This window comes from Pogona vitticeps, chromosome 2 (genome assembly GCF_051106095.1).
Source record: "Pogona vitticeps strain Pit_001003342236 chromosome 2, PviZW2.1, whole genome shotgun sequence".
In the NCBI taxonomy this organism is placed as follows: Eukaryota; Metazoa; Chordata; class Lepidosauria; order Squamata; family Agamidae; genus Pogona; species Pogona vitticeps.
The window spans coordinates 223,824,795-223,845,388 of NC_135784.1; the positions used below are offsets into that span (position 1 = coordinate 223,824,795).

Here is a 20,594-nt window from a genome sequence, read left to right on the forward strand (position 1 = left end):
CGGCTCTATTCTCTCATCTCCTTTATGCTGCGTGTGGCTAACCACCAAACCGCACTAGAGGCTTATCAAAAACAATTATGGCTGAAGACCCTCGCTGGTTTAAAAATGCTACCTGACGATGCTCGTCAAGCGTTCCTTAATATCTACGAGGAGGCCCAGACTGTCTCAAAACATCAGAGGATTGCTACTAGACACTCAGTTGAGGCAGCAGCAAGGATACTGGTCACAGCTATTACTCTTCGCCGACACGCTTGGTTACGCGCTGCAAACATTTTCGAAGATGTAAAGGCCAAGGTGGAGAGCCTTCCCTTTGACAGCTCGGGCCTTTTCAGTGAAAGGACAGACAGTCATCTTGAGGAACTCCACAAGGCTAAGAGGACTGCCAAATCATATTACATTCAACCTCAATCTAGATTTGGCAGGTACCAGTGGAAAAAGTCTTCCCCTCAATATAATCAGCCTGCTCAGCAATACAGACAGTTCAAGAATCAGCCGCAGTCAAGACCACCCCCGGCTTCTTCTGCCACGTCCACTTACCGTCCACAGCCGCCATCCCAGCGTCGTCAGTCTTATAAGCCACCTACGAGGAAGCACAAGCAATATCTTTGACTCAGAGGTTTTTCAGGCAAATCCCGTTCCAGACACAAGATTGCACCCATTTCTCTCAACCTGGTCCACCATTACAACAGATTCATGGGTTCTAAGTATCATCTCTTTCGGTTACCGTTTAGAGTTCAAAGAATATCCTCCTTTAGGAAGGGCAGAGTATACTACATTCGACCCTGTCCTAGAGGAGGAGGTTCACTCTTTACTGCAAAAAGGTGCCATTCAAGAGGTACCAAAGGGGGACCTTACAAACGGCTTCTATTCAAGATATTTCGCGGTCACCAAAAAGGATGGCGGGATGAGACCCATCCTCGACCTCAGACAACTAAATACTTACCTACGTCCCCGCCGCTTCCGGATGGTCACGTTGGAGTCCATTGTGCACCTATTAAAAGAAAACGATTGGTTTGTAGTCATCGATTTAAAAGACGCTTATTTTCATATCACGATTCACCCCGATCATCGCAAATTCCTCCGGTTCATTTTTCAGGACACTATCTATCAGTACCTTGCTCTTCCGTTCGGGTTGGCGACAGCACCCCGTACTTTTACGAAATGCATGGCCCCGGTGGCGGCCTACCTCAGACTCAACGGAGTACAGGTTTTCCCCTACATAGACGACTGGCTAGTGGTCTCAGCCTCCAGGGAGAAAGCTATACAGGACACAGAGTTCACCCTTCATGTCCTCAACACCCTGGGTCTGAAGGTGAACTACAAGAAGTCGCACCTCACACCTTCCAGGGTGGTAAATTATATTGGTGCCACGATAGATGCCCGCAGGGGAAGAATCTTCCTCCCAATGGACAGAATTGTCAAGATCCAAGCAGCAATAGCGAAGTTTCGACCGAACCGCACAGTATCAGCCAAACTTGCTCAGCATCTGCTGGGGCTTATGTCATCAACCACCCCAGCATTGGCTCATGCTCGTCTCAAGCTGAGGTCCCTGCAGGCTTGGTTCCTGTCTCTCTTCAATCCCTTTTACGACCATCACAAGAAGCGCCTTCTTGTTACACCGGAGCTAGCCTTGCAACTACAATGGTGGACCTACGTACCACATCTACAGGTCGGGCGACCCTTTCGTCCCCTCCGTCTTACTCTCCAAGTCACGACCGACGCCAGCCCTACCGGCTGGGGGGCGCATTGTGGCCCACATCGTGTACACGCTCTTTGGTCACCACGGCAGCGAGCACTACATATCAATCATTTAGAGATACTAGCTATCTTCAAGGCGCTCAGGGCTTTCCTTCCCCTGGTACGAGGTCGTGGAGTCCAAATCGTCACGGACAACACCACCGCACTCCACTACATAAACAAACAAGGGGGCACGCGCTCTCAGTCATTGCTGTTCCTGACAGTAACTCTATGGGAATGGTGCTACAAGCAGCATGTATTTCTCAGAGCAATCCACGTCTCGACCACCGAGAACGTGGTTGCGGACAAACTGAGCCGGACCATGAACCAGATGCACGAATGGGAGCTAAACGACTCCGTCTTTCGTCGACTGTGCCGCCAATGGGGAAATCCCGAGATAGACCTGTTTGCCACCCAGCAGAATACCAAGTGCCCTCTATACGCCTCCAGAGCAGGAAAGGGACAGAATTCAATAGGAGACGCCTTCATGGTCTCATGGAGGGACCGTCTGCTTTACCTGTTCCCTCCTTTTCCGCTAATTCAGAGGACGTTAGTACAACTCCGGCATCATTCAGCGGAGGCAATCTTAGTTGCACCCTTTTGGCCTCGCCAGCCGTGGTTTCCAACCCTCCTGAGCATGGCGATAGACTCTGTGAAGCTACCCAACTTTCCAACTTTGATAACACAGGACGCCGGCAAAATCTGTCACCCAGATTTGAGCACACTGCACCTCACGGCGTGGAGGATATCCCCGAGATCAGGGAGATATTAGATAATTCCAGAAAGCCATCCACCTCCAAATTGTATTCCGATAAATGGAAAAGTTTCCTTAAATTTACGGACTCCAAGGGACTTCAAGCCTCCCCGGCGTCTCTTTCCACTACGTTGCAGTTCCTTCGCTATTTATTTGATTTCAAGTTGTCAGTCTCTACAGTGAAAGTCTACCTAGCGGCCATTGTTTCATTCCAGCCCAGAGACTCTCCTTCCTCTCGATTCTTTTCTCACCCCACGGTTAAAGCTTTTCTCAGAGGAATTGCCCACCTCCGCCCACCGGTGAAGCCTATAGTACCACAGTGGTCCTTGCATATGGTTCTCAACGCGCTAATGCGCCCCCCCTTCGAACCTCTAGCTACCTGCTCACTGAAACTGTTGTCTCTTAAGGTCCTTTTCCTCGTTGCCATCACATCTGCCCGTAGAGCCAGCGAGTTGGCTGCATTAAGGGCCGACCAGCCATTCCTGCAATTTTTCAAGGATAAGGTCATTTTACATACCGATATTTCTTTTCTTCCCAAGGTCGTCTCTGAGTTTCACTTGAACCAACCATTAATACTTCCTACACTATTTTCTCAGCCTACCACCGATACCGAGCGCATGCTCCATACCCTCGATGTCAGAAGGGCGCTATCCTTTTATGTGGCCCGCACGAAGGAATTTCGCTTATCCCCAAGACTTTTCCTCTGTTATTTTGGATGCAAAAAGGGCCTTCCTGCCTCTCCTTCCTCAATTTCTCGATGGCTGATTACTACAATATCTCTAACCTATCAGCTCCAGAAGCAATCTCCTCCTGATGGCCTTCGCGCACACTCCACCAGGGCAGTGGCTTCTTCAACAGCACTCCTTCGGGGCATTGATTTATCTGACATATGCAGGACAGCGACATGGTCCAGAGTGTCCACATTTATCTCTCATTACCGGCTGGACACGAGGGCTAAGAGAGAAACGAGGTTCGGTAGAGCTGTCCTGTCATCTGCCCTTCAGTGACGGCCCTCCTTCCGGTAAGCAAGCTTGTTAGTCACCCTTTGTTGTGTGCATTCACAGAAGACCACGCTGAAGAAAGAAAGGTTACTTACCTGTAACCATGGTTCTTCAAGTGGTCATTCTGTGAATTCACACAAGCCCGCCCGACCTCCCCACTATCCGTCACTGTGCTAGCATTCTCAATTTATTCTAGCTGGCGGATAAATGGAACTGAGGCTAGGGCGGGCGGAGCATGCGCAGTACACATACTCCTAACTATGTTTCTTTTACAGAGCTCGAGAACGTTCCGAGGGACACGCGCAGGCGCTGACTTAACCCTTTGTTGTGTGAATTCACAGAATGACCACTTGAAGAACCATGGTTACAGGTAAGTAACCTTTCTTTTTCTATTTACGCAGGCCAAAGTATGAACAGAAATCCTGGTGCGGTGAGAGCCACCACATGTATCTTGCCCTTCCTGGCTCATGAAAGTACTCAAGGGAGGACTGGATGAAAGTGAAGTAGTGAATTCCTCCTTACAACAAAGTAGGGTTTTAGTGTACCTAAATGAGGTATGGGTCAAATTGCTGTTGAAAAAGCACTCCTTGAACCTCACCATACTGGATTACTATTGGCCAGTCTCTAGGAATCATTTTTGGAGCAAGGTATTAGAGCATGTGGTGGCTTATCAACTGCAAGGGTTCTTGGATGTGATAAATTATCTAGACCTATTTTAAGCCAGCTTCAGGTACGGTCATGGAACAGAAGTGAGTTTACTTGCTTTAGTGGAGGGCCTGTGCTGTGAACTGAACATCCTTGTAGGTCTGCTTGACCTTCTCACTGGCTTTTGATACCATCAATTGTTGTGTTTTTCTGGGGTGCCTCTTTGGGATGGGACTTCAAAATACTAATTTACAGTGGCTTCAGTCCTTCTAGGAAGATCAAACTCAGAAGGTAGTCCTAGGGGTTTGACTCTGGCTGTTGGCTTGTAGGATCTGTCAGGGTTTAGTTTTGTCTTCCAAGATGTTCAGCATTATCCATGAAACTGTTGGGAGATATCATTGGTGCCACTACTGTGCTGATGATATTAAACTCTGTTTCTCCTTTCCATCTCACTCTAAGAAAGTTGTTTTGGTTATAGCCCAGTGCCTGATGTCAGTAATGAACTGGAGGAAGGCGAACAAATTGAAGCTGAATTAAAACATGACATATGCTGCTAGTCAGTCATAAGGGATTCAACCTGAAAAGAGTAAATAGAGTAATGTGGAATTTTGATATGGCAATAGGTATAAAATGGATGTTAATATGTGATTGTTTCTCCTTTTCCCCATTAACCCCAATTCCCCTTTCCTTTTTTGTCACCCCTCTTGTTAAAAAATAAAAAATTATATATATATATATATATATATAAAGGGATTCAACCTGTGAGGTTATGCTATCTCAGAATATTCAGGTTTGCAGCATGGATGTACTCCTGATTCAGCGCTATGCCTGAATATCCAGATTTCACAGGTGGCTGGGAGAATGTTAACAGTTAATGTGCCAGCTGCTCCCATTTCTTCAGATGTGTGATCTGACTAGGGATACATGTCTTAGTTACAAACATCCCATCTAGATTACTGCAACATGTTCTATTTGGGGCTGCTTTTGGAGAGTGTTCAGAAACAGCAGCTGGTTCAAGCTTTTGCAGCCAAATTAGCGACTGAGACTGGTGATAGGGAACACGTAACTCCCTTGTTACAACTTCACTGGTTGCTGCTTCATTTTCAGGCACAATTCAAAGTATTGCTGGTGAGGGATCATCTCTATGTGAGCTGGCCTGAATTTTAAGATGTGAAAGGCAGTGTTTTTAATTTGAATCACTTATGGAGAACTTACAGTGTGTAGTGAAAGTGAACCATTAATCAGTGGGGAAATTTGGGCTAATTATTTCCTATATCATTCCCAGCACTTGCGTCTGCTGCAAACATCTTGTCCCCTGTTAGTCAAAGATCAAACTAGACTTTAAATGGGTAGTAAGATTTCCTTTTTTAAAAAAAACCAATTTTGGGTGCAAACAGGGAGTTTCGTAGGGCATTGTAGGAAGGGCGATCTAACCCTTTTCTCTCCAACAGAATGCCTCCAAACAGAAACAGTTTTGCACAGCAATTAGTATGAAAATTGAAGTTTTTCCTAATCCTAATTATCGCACAAAAGAAATTCCATGGGATTGTGGCTAGAAAGAGTAACCTTTCCTCTTCTTGTACTGTGGTTCTGATGGTTATTCCCTCCATCCAAACTTGAGACTTAAAGGATCCAGCACTGAATTAAAAAAATAAATGAAAACATCCACTTACTAACTACTCAATTAATGTCTTTTTGTGCTGTCACTTTGGACAGCATATTGTGGGTTTTATGTACAAGAAATATGTACTGTATAAAGGACAGTATGAAATCTGAAGTCTGAATTTCAGATATATAGATGACATGATGAAAGAAAATGTAGTTTAGTCTAGTGGCTCTAATGTGAGTAATATCAGTATGCTTATATTTTGAAGCCTATTATTTTTGTTGTTTGTGCTCAGCTTGATGACCATAATAGCTTTCAACACAACTATATTGTCGGTATGGAATTGTTTTGCATTCTGTTTTATGCAGTACAGTACTAATGTATGTGTTTTTCCTGTGATCTGTTGTAATGCTGTCCTGTTCTGAACAGTTTGATACTATTTTAGGCCATGTGCCTGGAACCAACCAGCACAGCCAAGAGTATGAGGTAATTGTGTTGGATCATGCAAATGAGACTCCTGAATAGCAATAGTTCTGGGCAAAATTTTGGAAAACAGCAATTTAGTGACAGTTTTATTGCTGCAAATGTATGTACAAAGTCCCCTGGTTTTATTGTAATGCACTGAAAACAGATGTTGAAGTGTCCCAAACTGAATTTAATAGACAATCTTCATATCACATGGAAGTTACAAACCAACCAATTACAATTTTGTTGTTCAGTCCTGTGAAGAATATGTGAAAATGCATTCTGTAGAGTAAAATAATTTTAGACTCCTTTTGCGTTTTTTAAAATAAAGATTCACATGATAAATTGTAATTAATTTGCAAGTATTTTGAATATATCAATCAATCAATCAATCAATCAATCAAAATATTGGCATATATAAAAAAAACTAGACGAAAACTATACTCAGTAAAACTTGATTGCAACTTTCTGGTACTACCATGTTTCCCTGAAAATAAGACAGGGTCCTATATTAATTTTTGCTCCAAAAAACTCAAAAAGGCTTATTTTCAGGGGATGATATTTTTTCATGAGCAACAGTCTACATTTATTGAAATACAATCATGTCATCTTCTGTTTGTTGCACAATGGTGGAGGGCGGGCTTTCACTTAACTGGGGCTTCTTTTTGGTGTAGGGTTTATATTATGAGCATCCTGAAAAATTATAGCAGGGCTTATTTTCAGGGTAGGTCTTATTTTTGGGGAAACAGGGTATATCAAAGTTTGTTTAGATTCAATGTACCGTGGTGCCTTGATTTACAACCATAATCTGTTCCAGAAGATGGACGTAACTCGAAATAGTTGTAAGCCGAAGAGACATTTCCCATAGGAATGCATTGAAATGCAATTAATCCGTCCTTGCCGAAGAAAAAAAAATCACACACACAAAAAATCACTGCAAGACTCATTGGAAACGCAATTAATTCCTTCCGGCCGAAGGGGAAAAGAAAAAGAAAAGCAATCAAGCGTGCAAGACCCATTGGAAATGCACAGAAAACAAATGGAGCAGATCGGAAATGCACAGAGAACAAAGAGGGAAAAGCAAAGAAAACAAAGGAAAAAGCAAGGGAAGCATGCAGGATCTATCGGAAATGGGGAACCCCCCAAAAAATCAACCCAAGACCCATCAGAAATGGGAGAATGCCAAAAATAACAAACGAACCCACCAAGACCCATCGGAAATGGGGAATCCCCCCAAAAGCAACCAAGCCCCCAAGACCCATCGGAAATGGGGGAAAAAGCAAAAAAAAAGGAGAACCCCCCCAAGACCCATTGGAAATGAGGAAAAAAACCCAAAAGCAACCAAATCCCCCAAGACCCACTGGAAATGGGGGGGAAAGTGCCAAAAAACAAACAAACCCCTCAAGACCCATTGGAAATGGGTAACCTTCCCCAAAAGCAACCAAACCCCCCAAGACCCATCAGAAATGGGGGAACCAAAAAACAAACAGCCCCCCAAGACCCATCAGAAATGGGGAAAAAACAAAAAACAACCCCCCAAGACCCATCACGGCACAAAAACATAACCCCCCAGCTCAAAACCATGCTGCAAAAACACCTGTAACAGTTTTTAAAAAGCAGAAAACAGCACCTTACCTTACCAGGCAGCCCGAAGCCTCCTTGCAAACACACACACACACACACACACACACACACACACACACACACACACTCAGAAGCAGAAGGAGGCAGTCCCAAGCCTCGTCCGACGCACACTCTCTAACTGCTGGGGGCAAAATAGCTACAAAGAAGCAGCCTCATAGCCACCTACAGCTAGCAATTTGAATTCCCCGCCTTTTCCCCCCTGCCTTTTTCTGTTTGTAAGTGGAAGCTCCGGTCACAAGTCAAAGCAAACTCTTGTGGCCGGAGCTGGTCATAATTTGAAATGGTCGTAATTAGGGACGGTCATAAGTCGAGGCACCACTGTAATTTTGCTATTTGTGCTGCAAGGCACACTCTCCACCCTATCCTATGTACAACAACAACAACAACAACAACAACAACAACTTTTATTGTCGTAATTAACAGAATGATTACATCAGAAGATCCTTAAACCTGGCTCAAGGAGGGAGTTCTGATTCAAACTGCTATTTTGGCATGTTCACTATGTGTGCTATGAAGCATGCTACTTTCTCCACCCCGTCTTCCACCTTGTAGTTTAACAGAAAACACATTTTGTCTATACAGTATCTGACCACCCTTTTACCTTAAGCAATATTGGGCCCAGATACTGAGCGCGGGGGGTTCAGAATAGCTCGGGCAATATAAACACATGTGTGTTTTGAATATAGTCTGTACAGCAGTTTCCATTTATTGTTTTACAGAAGCCAAGCCTCAGGGCTGCATAATATACAGTGGTGCCTCGTCTTATGACCATAATCCGTTCCTGAAGATGGACATAACTCAAAATGGCCGTAAATTGAAGCACTATTTCCCAAAGGAATTCATTGGAATGCGATTAATCCATTCCGGCCAAATTTTTTTTTACCAAAAAACAAACAAACAAACAACAGCAAGCCCCATCGGAAGGCGCTGAGGCTTAAAAAAGCAACACAAAAAATAAACAACAGAGCAAGCCCCATCGGAAGGTACTGGGGCTTAAAAAACAAACACAGCACAGAAACATAACCCCCCGAGCCCAAACCAACCCTGCAAAACCCTGTAAATGTACTTACTTAGAAGCAGAAAGCAGCACCAGGCAGTCCCAAGCCTCCTCCAATGCACACACTCTAGCCGTTGGGGTGAAAGAGCTACAAAGAAGCAGCCTCTTTGCCACCCACTGTTAGCACTTTGAATTCCCCGCCTTTTTCCCAACCTTTTTTCCAGTCGTAACTCGAAGCTCCGGCTGCAGGTCAAAGCAAAATTTTGCGGCTGGAGTGGATCGTAACTCAAAATGGTCATGAGTCGGGATGTTTGTAAGTTGAGGCACCACTGTATCCATTTATATATACAATATTTGGTTTTTAGGGATTTAACACAGAAGCAGGTTAGGAAAACTTTAGATTTGGCTATTCTCCTATTTTCAGTGGTTTAGGTATCTGACTCTTAGGATGTACATTATCATGTAGCCCCGCATTGTTCTCTACTCTTGATAATGACTCAGGCAAACATCTTACCACCCTGGCCATCATTTAACCAGAGAATTGGTACTCAAATTGCCTATGTAAAATGTGTGCTTTACTTCAAAATTACAGCTGCGTCTTGCTTTATTACATCAAGATTGGATGGATGGTTGCATACTAATAACTATGCAGAAAATGTATGTCTGTGTATTAGATTAGCCCAAAGTAAATTTAAATGTAAGTTACTGTGAAGTGCCATTTCAAATAATTCATTCCCCCCCCCCCCAAAACTGTACCTATTATTTCTTATGAACTGCATATTTGTGTGGTAGGCAGATTTTCATCCACAATTGTTTGAGCTATTGTATTGCATTTAGTCATGTCAGATGGGCTAAATATGAGATATAAGTTACTCTTCTAAGGAGACAAATATTGAGAAACGCTAGTGCTTGGTTGCCCACAGGGGATTTGAAAGCTAAAGGAGCTATAGGAAAAGATTGTTAGTACTGTATAAGGTATACAAGGTAAAGCTCTCTTTAAGGTATATGTCCTAAAAATCAGTGTTCTTTCAGGTGTAGTCATTTTTTGGTTAAATATAAGGGAAGTATATGCTATTCTCTTTACATTATTACAAATATTCCATCAAAATAATTTCAACATGAAGTTTTGAATGTGTTCGAATACTACATTTAAACCATGTATGCTAAATCATATAATGTTTTCTGGAGCACTGGGAAATTTTCAGTTTCTACTTTTCCCAGAAAACCCATACTGCTGGTGTTAGAATGCCACAGAAGAGTTTTGTTAAGCTTTCTAGCTGTGCTATTCAAGCTTTTATTGTTTCATATTCGTAAATTAGCCTTTTTGTATCAGGACCTATTAACATCACTGTAATTAGAAATCTTTCATAGAAAGTTACTTTACGCTCTGGAAGATGTTTTCTATGACGATTTTGTATGCTCTTATTTATGATTCTGCTTTATATCTTGATAGAAAGTACATCTACATATATAACAGGTACTTATTTTTTTATGTATATGCATACTGAATAATAAGACTTAAAACATTATACTGTATGCATATTCCTATGTTTTATGGTTATTTTAGCATTGTAATAATGTGGTCATCTTTTTTAAATGTGCTGAGATCTGTTGTTAGGGTTGTGATTCTGGGCAGTAGCAATGCCACTTGGGTTATCAGTAATAGAATTTAGCAGTTGACATTTCATACAAGTCTGGTAGGAAATGAAACTTATTCTGAAGTAAGTGGAGCTATTACAATTATGCTGATCTATTTGACTGTTTGGGAGAGAGTGGAAAGTTAATTTTGATCAGCTATAGTTTGGCCAAAGGTATAATTGACCTGGTTTGCCTGTTGCATGTTATTTGTAATTGTTGTAGCTGATTTTTTTCTTTCTTGTTTTGTTTGTTGTCTCTTTTATCTATTGTGTCAAAACACAATTATTGGTATACTTAGTAATAGCATATGCTTAGTAATAGCATTGTATCTTTGCCTGCTTTGCAGACAGTTGGAAGCCAACAACTATAATTATATACATGTTTTTAAAAGTAGTAACCAGCTGAGAAGAAGTAAGCAGTGAATGGCAGTGTGTTCTGTCTGGATTACAGAGCAGGATGTTCCAATGCATTCTTTTGGTCTGACAATAATTCTAAGTTAAATTTAGTTTAGGGGATTTTACTACTGCTTGTTACATTTATGTGACCACACATAAAATGTCCTGTAATTCAGGACTGCTTTTCCTTTTTTATTTTCCTGTACTGTATATATGTATATATATATGTATTCATACAGGTATGTAGGCAGTCCTCTGGCATACAACAGCTCACTTTATAACCTCTCCCACTTTTATAACCATTCCAGTATTGTTTAATGTTCCCTCATAGTGTCCAGAACTCACTTGTACAGCCATTGTGGTTGGTGGTGTGGACTGGCACATTTATGTCATCATCAACAACAGCAAGAACCCAAGGTAGGAGAGAAGAAGTAGGAGACCACAGAAGTTAAAGGGGAATGCATAAAAAGAGAATGGAGCTATAAGAGAAAAGACAGCAAATTGTAAGATATGAAAATTTTGTAGGGATCAACCCTCTACTGTATATTGTGTTGGAGACTAATGGGAAAATGGGATTGGATTTACAATGGGATATGTTACAACTGTTGTCAGAGATCAAGTGGGTGGAAAGTGAAAAGTGTATCCAATTCTTATTTTTTGTAGGACAGTAAAGATATGAAATTCAAGTAAGGTCTTTGATTGATGTTTAAGTCATATAATAATGCATTCTTTCTCATACATCTGGATATTTGGACTCTGCATAAATGTTTAGATAATTAAAGAGAGATACATGTATAATATTTATGTATTTCCTGTCTTTCATCCTTGGGAGGCCCCAGGTAGCTTACAATATAAGGGGTTTTTTTTAAAAAAAAAATCTAAAAACATGGTGACCCAAATCCTGTTGCTTAGCATAGAAAATCACACTAGATAGGTCCATAGAATCAGAGGGGATTTAGTGAGTCAACTCCCGATATATGTTCCATTGATTTAAATTAGTGTATTCTAATTGTAAATTACTCTACTAAAGTAAGTGAATTAGACAGGGCCCATTTGAATCAATGGGACTTATTCAGGAGTTGCCTACTGTATATTGTTGATTCATTGGACTTACTGTAAGAGTGTTTGCAATGCTGTGCAACAGCATTTTGATTATTGGCTAAAATCCTGCTGTGCCATGTGAGATTGATGGTGTAGACAGCCATAGCAAGTTTTCAGAAAATAAAACATTTCTCCCTGGAAGATCCTGGGGCTCCCATGGAATCCCTTTCATCATCAGGAAGTTGCTGGAGGCTGTGGGGGATGGTGGATAAGTCTTTTAATTACTGGAACCTCCTCCTAGTACGATGATTCTGCCAACAATGGTGATTTTGGGAAAATAAAAATCCCCAGAGAAATTCTCCGCAATAGAAAGGTTTCCACAAAAGTCTGTTAATTTAGGAGAGCAATTGGAAATTTTTTATTTCTGAAAAGAAATCACTATGGTTGATGATGTCATCAGCCTTATGTGGTGTAAATTAAGATGCTGGAGTTCAGCCATTAAATTATAGTACAAAAACAGTATTAAACAGCTTTGTGCAGTGGCAGTATCATGGCCAGTGAGATTAATCTGAGGTGTGATTATTGTTAATAGAAATGTTTTCTCAGTACCCCACCTAGGTGACTTGCTATATAGTAATGATGACTTGATGGGTTGTGAAATGCTGAGAGAGTGTTTGCACTAATAGGGTGGTATAGAAGTTGAAATAATTAAGTAAATATACAATTAAAACACATACTGTATGGAGTTAGTAACATTCAAAACAGATTTAAACTGTTTCTTAAATGCCACAATAGCAACAGCAACACAGCTGCTGTTAAGGGGTCCCAAACAGTGACTAGAAGTCCAGTTCAAATAAAAATGTCTCTGCCTACTGGACAGCAAGGAGGGTGTCAGTCTAATCTCCCTCAGAAATAATGCCACAGACTTAAGGGCATCCACTGAAAATGCCTTCTCCTTAGCCCTCACCAAATATGCTGGTGAGGATGGAAGGGCTGGAAGAAGGGCTTCTCCTGAATATCTTACAGAGGTAGATATGGTCTTTCAGATAAATTTCTGGACTCAAGCCATGCAAGGCTTTATAGGTCATCGCCAACTCTTTGAATTATGCCTGGAAACAGGCCAGTCGGCAGTCAAGCTGCCGCAGCAGATGCTTTCTCTTCTCACTCTTGACTTGCTCCAGTCAATAGCTTGGCTGCATTTTGGAGCTGCTAGAGATTCTGAATGCCTTCCAAATGCATCTCTGTGCAGAGTGCATTACAGTAATCTAAATGGGATGTAACTAAATCATGTGACTTAATGGCAATATTAGACTTCACCGGAATGGGCACAACTCATGTGCTAGTTCTAACTGTACATATACCTCTTAGTGCGTCCTGAGACTTAGACATCCAAAGCCCAGGCTGAATCCAGGACTGTACCCAGGCTGTGGACCTGGATATTCAGAAGAAATGTAGCTACACCCAGTAGAACCCCTCTTTTCTGATATGCCTTTCAATTGAGCAGGAGCACCATGGTTTTGTCTGGATTAAACTTCAGTTTGTTAATTCTCGTCCAGTTTGTTACAGACCTCTGACATTCCCTGTGATTTGGAGGGGAAGGAAGAGTTAAAGTTGGGTGTTGTCAGCATACTCGTGACATGGAAGCTCAAAACTCCAGATGACTTCTCCTAGTTGTTAGATGTACAGTGGTGCCCCGCTTGACGATTACCTTGTTAGATGAGGAAATCACTTAACAATGAGTATTTTGTGATCACTATAGCAATCGCAAAACGATGTTCGTATGGGGTTTTTTTGTTTAACGACGATCAGTTACCTGCTTTGGGAACTGATTGTTTGCTTAACGACGATCAAAACAGCTGATTGCTGGGTTTTCAAAATGGCCACCCGCTGTGCAAAATGGCTCCCCACTATGTTTTAGGACAGATTCCTCGCTATACAAGCACCAGAAAATGGCTGTCCTATGGAGGATCTTCGCTGGACTTTGAGGTATTTCGCCCATTGGAACGCATTGAATCGGTTTTCAATGCATTTCAATGGACTGGTTGTCCAATGCTTCCATGAATAAGGCTGAGGCCAGATTGTGATGCTGTAGCCCAGTCTTTTTTTGAGTTGCAAATTCCTTTTATAATAGCCAAGAAACATGTGACTACACTGACATATTTGTCTAAAAAGGCATTTTAATGGACTAAAGAAAAAACATTAAAATAGATTTTTCAGAATATAATTATATCCTAATATATTGTTAATGTAATAATACATAATTGGGGGGGGGTGTAAATCTGCCTCTTCCAGACAAAATTTGAGAAGAAAAAAAAGTCAATACATTTAGGGTTTTATTTTTTTTCTATGTGGAAACAACCCTCCCTTCATGTCTCCTCCCCCTCAGAAAGTCCTCTCAATGAAGAGGCCCTCCCCCTCCAGCCCAAATAAACATTTCCCCTAGAGTCGTCTCCCTGTTCAGGTTCCCTCTTCCTTCACTGTGCCATCATCATTACACCCAGAAAAGCAGGAGACTCAGGCAAAACGAAAAGTGCCACTGCCGCACCAGCAACAAGTTTTCAGTCCTGCTGCCATCTTGGGTGTCAAGAGTTCCAGGTGTGCACTACACACTTGCCTCATTCAGGCCTCTGAGCCGGGCTAGTGCTCAGGCTGGACAGGCAGACTTCAGGCCTCCAAAAGTGGATGCAGAGGAGCAGAAAGCAACGAACAAGAGTGGTTCTTTCAAGGAGGGGTAGGACTGATAGGCATGCATAAAAGGAAAACTTGCCCAAAGGGGTAACAGAAATAACTAAGAACTCTAGGTTCCTTGTAATTCCAGTTCATATTAAGTTTACCTGTGGGCCAACATGATTAAAATAAAAGAGCACTGTGTATATTAGATTTTATCACAAATAAAAATAACAGTGGTGACCCCCCTTCCAGAAGCACTTTGTGACCTCCTTGCAGGTCATGATCACCAGGTTAGGAACCCATGCTCTAGCTACTCTTTCTTCTTGAGGACATATTTTTGTTGTGAAGATGCCAAGTGTTCCAGTACCTTGTCCCAAAATGGAATATTGGAGATTGGCTAGCAGTTGTACAATAAGGTGAGGTTCAAGGTGGGCTTTTTCTGCAGCAGTCTTTCTAATGCCTCCTTTGGTTGTGCTGGAACCCTGCCTTGATACAAGAAGGCACTGACCACTCCTTCTGCCCACTTAGCCACTCTGAATTGGCTCTTTTTATGGGCTGTGAGTGGAGACAGACAAGTGTGCCGTCCTCACAGACCTCCAAGAACGAACACGAAGGATGTGTAGTGGGAGAACTGATTAAGCTGGACGATGATGAGAGTGGAACTAATAAGGTGATAGAAGTGTTCTTGGCGGAGAGAATGAAGGACTGGGGGGAGGAGTTAGAGACGTGGAGGTGGGATGATCCTATAAAGGAGGAGGAGGAGGAGAGAGAAGGGGGTTAGAAGAAAAAAGGGAAGAGAGTACTCAGACGGTGGAGACGGGAGTAGAAAGAGAAAAGATTGCAACCTTGGTAAAGACTTTCCTGAACCTGATGAAGGAGGACGGATTGCTGCCTTTACCCAAAGAAGTTGCTAAGGTGGGCATGGGCATCCAGCAAGAGGGATGGAAGTCAGGAATGGATCCGGCCAACCCTTCGGTGGTGGACAGGGGGATCCTTGGTGGAACCAGTCCTTTCCTTCCCAGATTAGAGGGATCTGTGGTGATACATCCATGTTGCCGAACAACTTGTTCAGTACTGAGTGCGCCAGTCGGGAACAAGAATTGGGTCACCCACTTTGGGGGAAAGAAACAGTAAAAGTTAAGAGTAATGGACCTGGGGGCAACCCCAAGAAGTATTGTTTGATAAATGAAGACGAATTGCCGAATCCGTTTAGTTCTGAGTTGTTTAATGATGGAGTTAATAAAACAAATCCTTTTTTGACTGTTACTTTGTCTCCGGCTGTCATTCCCGCCGAATCCATGGGCCCGCCTACCCTAGAGAAAGAACCCAGTCACATGGGCCAAGAAAGGAAAGAGTTGAATGCGTACCTGATGGCTCTCAAGAACCTCCCCGTATCTTCCAACTGTGTGGATTGAAAAGTACGTACCTATTTCCTCTGCACAAGCAGGGACCAAAGTTACATCTTTGGGGCCTCTATCAGCTACAGTATGTAAATCGGAGTGTATCAGAGTGATTTTGTCTAACAAGTGTCATGCAAATTGTGTGAAATGGGTCTTCATATGGTTTTCAGTCTATTTTTGTGGGACAGAGCATAGAAGACCCCTTACCAATAGAGAAAATTTAACTGTGTGGATTCAATGGTAGCAGAGAACAAAGACTTCACCACCATGGAGGAGGTTTTCCAATAGGTTTCCCATGTCCACTTGGAACAGCTGAATTTTCTGTCATTGTCACCATCTGGCTTATTAGTGATGCAAGCCTCAAGTGGAAAATGCTGACTTAGTGGCTTAGTCCAGGAAAGAGGTACATTGTTCAGGCTGGAGTCCACATGGTAAGGTAGCAAATAAGAGCAGCAGGAAGCTGGATAGTGAGCGAACCTTTCCTTTAGCAGGAAAATAGTTTTCTTGACTCCTTTTCTTTGGCTAGGCTGTTGAGCTGACTGCAGGAATCCATAATGGTCAAGAGTATGGAGTATTCTGTATACGCATAATGACTGTAATTCCTTTGATTTTGTTTTTTTTTAAAAAACTGCTGGTATTAGTAGTTTAACAGCTTGTAGTGAGAAAGTTTAAATATATTAATATAAACCTTATAGTTTTATCTTTCACTGAAATAGTGCTGTCACTATGATGGCAGTGTATTATATTATGACACAAGGATTCAATTAAAAGTAGAAAAGGAATGATTGTTTTTCAGTTATGTTTAACTTTCATTGTAAATTCTGAAAAGAAAATTCAGTGTTTTGTAAAACTCTACATACAGTGAGTATATATATTTGGCATGAACAAATAAATCTTTGACATTTTAGTTGATTTAGCAGAGTTAACAGATCAGTTTCATTGACGTTCTTATGTGATTGAACTGTTGTGTTTATCCACAAGTTGATTGGGTTGGTATATATATGATTGAGAAGGCTGTTCAAGTGCTACTAGTATAGCCAGTAAATCAAGGGAGCTGCTAGTCCAAAATGTTTGGGAACTACTGGTATAGAAGAAAACCAAGTGAACATCGTACAGTATTGAATTAGTAATAACAAAGCAATCATGTGTAATAGAACTCTCTGGCTACTAGCTGGGATGATTCCTTTCTTTTAATATATACTCTAGAATTTGGTAATGGTCATTCTGTTCTGTATTCTAAGGCAGTAGCTCCCAAACCTGAAGTAACCCAGATGTTCTTGGACTGCAGTTCCCATAAGCCTTCACCAGCAGCTTTGCTGGCTGGAGTTTGTGGGAGTTGCAGTGTAAGAACACCTGGGTTACCGGAGGCTGAGAATCATTGTTCTAAGGAAAACACCCAGATTTTCCATATGTGCCTTGTTAGCAGTACCATAACAAATACCAGCAGCTGTATAAACTAATCTTTCTGTAGCTTTCAGACAGGAGAGTAGTTAACAGTAGAGCATTGTCCCTGTTCTTCCAAGTTTAAAGAACGTTCTGAGATCCAGCAGACTTTTTCATATGTAACTTTATTATCACCACTGTCTATAAATTGAGTGGAATTGTAGGCTATAAATGGCATCTAGGTTTGTATCATTGCATTTCTAAGCCAAAATGACAATTGTGATTTTTTTTTTTTGGTTAATATAGCAATACCTGAATACAGTGGGGTCTCGACTTACGAACGGCTCAACATACGAACGTTTCGACTTACGAACTGCTCTCATAGGAATATATGGACTCGACTTACGAACTTAGATTCGAGTTACGAAGTCTTTTTTTTCCTTTTTTTAAAAGCTAAGTCATCTTAGGTTAAAAGGAAAAAAGAAAAAAAATATCCCCCTCTAGTGGCAGAAGGCGGAATAGCAGCTTCCCATTAGTTTCTATGGACGAAAAGAGCAGATACGGATTAAATGGTTTTCAATGCATTCCTATAGGAAATGCAGATTCGACTTAAGAACTTTTCGACCTGAGAACTGCCTTCCAATACGGATTAAGTTCGTAAGTCGAGACCCCACTGTAACATTTTCTGTGTATAAAGTTCTTGAAAAGGATATGACTGCAAGTCTATTCACTCTTATCCAGGAGTAAATACTGTTTAATGCCATAGAGATTATTTCCAAGTGAATATGAAAAAGATTGCTGTGACTGGGTTCTTTTGAAGTTGTGGCAGTTCCTCTGTTTTGGCGGGAAGAAAGGATGGAGACCTTTTAAAATCTTTCTCAATTTCAACTTTATTAACTGGTGGTGTCTCAACTATGACACCGATGGGATCAAACCATAACAGATCGGGTAACTGTCCATAACTTGACAACATTGATTGTTCTTGTAAATGAAGGTGATTTACTGCGGGGGCTGGACCAAACTGTTTGCAATCCGTAATCTTGTGTAGGGGAGCACTCTGCGTCACACAAACCGTTCCACAGCATGGGTGACACGCCCAGTCGCCTTCCTTTGGCGGGGTGTTGTAGATTGGGTCTGGACGTATAACTTTCCTCCCGCGTCCTTGTCCCCGAGAAAAGACAATCGCTGTCCATTCCTGCATTTCAAAGATAGTCTCTCCTTCTCCTTTTGTCTCCAGGTCAGGTAGTAAACCTCCGACTCTTAGATTAGGAAAATCTTTAAGAAGATCCCGCGCTTTCGCATATTCTAATTTGCTCTTTGCCTCAGCATTGCTCTCCTTTCTCTCCTTCTCTAATCTACCCCTGATCCTCCTTTCTCCCCCTTCTTTTATATCCTCCTCCCACATAGAGAGTTTCAGCTCCTCCCCCTTTCTTCCTTCTCCTTCTTCCACCAGGCAAATCTCTACCCCTTTTTTCTCCTCTACTAAGGTTTCTTTCATCTCTCCTATCTCACTCCCACAGGCTCCTTTTTCCTCTTCGAGTGTTTCAATGAGGACAGCTCACTTGCCTCCTGCTTTCCTTCACAATTGCATTTTGTAAGTGCCTATAATTTTGTAAGTGCCTATCCTAATGAAATTTGTCTTGTTTTAGACAGGATAAAATAACTGCTGATCACCAAAATGTAGAGGGTACATTAAAATGTTCCTGTACAAGAACACTTGAGGAACAGCTGTCTCAGAATAACAGTGGCCAAAATCTTGTTGCTTAGTGTAGTAAATCACACTAGAGCAGGCTTATTGAATCAACTGTGAGTCAGTTCCTTCCTAAGTTCCATTGTTTACTCTAACTGGGACATAGCATTAGGGTGGTTTTGATTTAAATCAAAGTGATTTAAATCACAATATAAATTTAAAAACTGGAATTTTTTTGGTACGATTTACATAAAAATAGATTTTTAATAATAAAAACATGGCTCTTTATCCACTGTGCTTAGCATGCTAAAATAAGCTTCAATTAGAGTAGGACCATTTGAATCAATGGAACTTATGGAGGAATTGACAGGAGATCTTTAATGACATTGGTGCATGTGTTGGCCTGCAGATATATGCCAGACTCCCTCCCTTCTGGCCTTCAGAAAATGGGTGAAAACTTTATTGTTGGAGAGGCTTTTGGAAACATCTTACCTCTGTGGCAACCTTGTGATTCCATGAAGTGGTTATTGTTTTGAGTTGCCATTATGATGTAACCCTAGCCAATTTTGCATGGTAACAGGAGAAACAAGGTGAATGCCTGTAGAAATGCAGGTGAATCTCTCCAGGAGAGTCCAAAGGAGGTGGGTCCAAAAGAGCTGGATGGAAGAGAAGTTAGTTTGTAACGGAGGAGGGAGATTGTATATTTTTACAGTTGGGCTGTAACTCAATAGAAGCTTATGTTGAACTCTGTTTTCCTTATCAGTTTTTACCTTGCAATAAAGAACATATCAGTGTTTTTCATTCTTTAACTCAGGGGTCCCAAACCATTTTGCCTCCATGGACCGCTTTAATGTGCGGGTGGGGGGTGTCTGTGCAGGCTTGGGAGGGGCTGTTCATGGGTGGGAGGGGCTGTGGGAAGGGCCGTGCATGAGTAGGAGGGGCATGCATGCTTCTGTGCATGTGGAGGGCAGATTTGTCTCTGCCGCCTGGTCCTGGCAAGGCCATGGACCAGGACTGGTCTGTGGACCGGGGGTTGGGGACCCCTGCTTTAACTGCTTGGTCTAGTATATTTATAGCTGGAGTCAAGCTCTTTAAAATAAGGCTTTCTTCTTCCTTATTAAGAATTCTGGTGGATGCCATCTGATCCAGGGGATTTGGCACTTTTTAGTTGGTCTGTATGTGATTGAATCTCTCCTGGGGTTACAGCAGGCCATTTAGAAGTGCTTTCTAGAATTGTTGGGGAGGAAGGTTGAGTAGCATCCTCATACAGTTTTGCGAAAAAGGAGACCCATTTATTTGCTGTTATACATGAGGATGTAGGGGATTTTTGACCAAAGGATCTACCTGTGATTAAACCCAAAAAGAGGGATGGGTTTTTATCTTTAGCTGCTTCAATTAACTATCTCCAAAGTTTTCTGGAGTATTCTTTCTTAGTGCGTTGTATCAGCAGTTTATATTCTTTTCTTTGTATCAAGAATTTTGAGAGGGCATCACTTCTGGCCTGACCTTCTGATCTATTGCTGAAACT

The 20,594-nt window shown here is 41.9% G+C and overlaps 1 protein-coding gene and 1 pseudogene across 29 annotated transcripts in view; both read left to right on the forward strand.

The window, feature by feature from the left end:
* The window catches only part of NFIB (nuclear factor I B), a 446,840-nt gene that overhangs the window by 208,046 nt on the left and 218,200 nt on the right, over positions 1-20,594 (forward strand). The window lies entirely within an intron of this gene.
* Positions 12,452-12,604, forward strand: LOC140705253 (U4 spliceosomal RNA; annotated as a pseudogene).